This window comes from Ceratina calcarata, unplaced genomic scaffold, assembly GCF_001652005.2.
Source record: "Ceratina calcarata isolate Rehan_Ccalc_2016 unplaced genomic scaffold, ASM165200v1 scaffold178.2, whole genome shotgun sequence".
Lineage (NCBI taxonomy): Eukaryota > Metazoa > Arthropoda > Insecta > Hymenoptera > Apidae > Ceratina > Ceratina calcarata.
Genome location: NW_017139212.1, coordinates 126108 through 128377, shown reverse-complemented (window position 1 = coordinate 128377; position 2270 = coordinate 126108). Strand labels below are relative to the sequence as shown.

General features: G+C 29.2%; 2 protein-coding genes across 5 annotated transcripts in view; one reads left to right on the top strand and one right to left on the bottom strand.

Annotated features, from left to right (window-relative positions):
• The window catches only part of gw (trinucleotide repeat containing adaptor protein gawky), a 30278-nt gene that overhangs the window by 2756 nt on the left and 25252 nt on the right, over window positions 1-2270 (top strand). The gene's annotated exons all lie outside the window — the stretch shown is intronic.
• The window catches only part of LOC113463866 (uncharacterized), a 7279-nt gene that overhangs the window by 1167 nt on the left and 3842 nt on the right, over window positions 1-2270 (bottom strand). The gene's annotated exons all lie outside the window — the stretch shown is intronic.

Here is a 2270-nt window from a genome sequence, read left to right as displayed (position 1 = left end):
TTAAATAATTTGTACAATTATAATTATATATTTTATCATTTAGCTACAGTATGATGCACTAGTTTTTCATAAACTTGTGCATATCTCACTGCTTTTGTATGTAACGAAATCATGTAATTACAGAACTGGCCATTTTAATCATTAAATTTGATCCATAAATTCAGATAATATTAACATTTCGATATGAATATGAGGATAGGAATAACATGTGGGTATGGATGAACAAGAATCAAGGATGTTTGTCATTATTCAATGATATTTTCTTGAAATACTTCGTCAGAAAATGAAATTACATGCATCATGAAATACTAATAATATCTTATTCAGTATTCGATCAAGAACAATGTTTCTAATAATACGTTTCCATTCGATGGATTAGTAAATTAAGATACAGAATTAAGCAATAATTTTGATTGCTTATTCCATTGATATTTCACATAATCGAGATATTGTAAATACAGGACACTCTTTTATATAATTTACGTCTTGTATTACGTATAAATATTTGTCTAAATATATAAAATACAGAATGTTAATAAATGCAGTGCAACGGTAAAAATATCTCTTATTTGTAATGGAAATAAGTTAAAACGCTTGGTAGAGTTTCACTGTTACACGCGTACAAATAAACGATTCTAATTTAGTAGAGTGCATGAATCTTTGGTTCTTAAAAAATTTTTTAATTGCGTTTATACAAAGCTGTATTTACAATTAAATTGCATACATGTATAACTTTCATATAACAACGCGACACGTTTCTAGCGAAGTGACCTGTCCAATTTCATTTATTTATCGTCACGTTCTATATAAATGTTTATTGATTTTAAATATCTGGGTACTGTGAACTAGAAAATGACCTAGTCATGTTGTACGTAATGCATAAATAAGTACTGCAGTTTCTTTAATTTATACGGCAACAAAAATATATCGAAGCTTCTTGTCTTGGTTCGTGATTTTTTTCAATATTTATATAAATGTATTGAACGGTTTATGCACATGCGACTATTTATATTAGGATAATTATATACCATAAATGAGGGAACTATTTGTTTAAAGATGGATAAAGGATAACAGAGTTTGGGTGATAGTAATTATTATACAGGGCCGAGAGTGATACTGTATAATACTAAAAATGTTTGCTAATTTTTTTTGCTGACTAACTAATTTCGAATCGATTGTCGTTTTTATTTGACTTCGTTATTTAGAAAATGATTTCGCAAAATATGACTTTAGTAAGGTATTTAAATCTTCTTTCATAATATATTCCGTTCATTTTATTTACTTGGAGGTCGTATGTACGTGAATAGCAGGTAGAGAAAATGATGTTCGTTTACAGAAAAATTAAGCGTGCAAAAAATGCAAAAAATGTAGATAATGTACAAAAATATTACAGAACATCGAGTGTGTACTATGCATCATTATTTTTAAAATGTGATAGAAATTTCAATCTAAATTACATTTTTAAAAATGATATCACGAATATATTATTTTGCATAAAAGTTCGCAGTCTGTTGATGATAAACTTTATAAGATTCTGCAGCAACTTCGTAGATACCATTTAATGTTGTGAAAAAAGTTAATTCAACTAGATAAAAGTTGGAGTACACGAATACTGGTGTAACAATATAAGAAACGTAATAGAGGTTGAATCGGTAAACTAGCGCGCCTCGCCTAGCGTCGCGTCACTGTAAAAGGGCAGACGTGCGGCCGAGAGAATAGCACGCGTTTCCACACGCATAGATATTATATAGCACTCTACATCTGCACTATGTAGTATTCTCTGTAGTGGTTAGTAGAGTAAAGGTTCGTCTGTTCGTGTGTAGATACTCGTCATCTTTCACGGATCGATAATTTTCTTAAAAATCTTACAAATCCTTCCAATTCTATTGTTTATATTTTCTGGACACGAAATTTTCCTATGAATGCATAAAATTTGTAGTTTAATAAGGTTAAAAACAATTTGTATATTTTTAACATTAATGTCAGAGAGGAAATACCTCTTTGTTTTGTTGTGAAGACTGTTGACGTTTGGTGTTAACGTTACCCATTAGCCTGAGCATTTTATGCATTTATAGAAAAATTATATCTGCAGAAGGTATAAAGAATGCTTGCCGTGTACGAAAATACATAAAATGTTGGAGGATAAGCCCATATATTTAAATGATTAAAGAAATATCTATTTAAAATGCAATTTTTTAACTAAGGAATGTTTTATTTTACATTAAAACCGGCAGTGTACATATTATTTAGTTCTGTTCGTTATTTATACT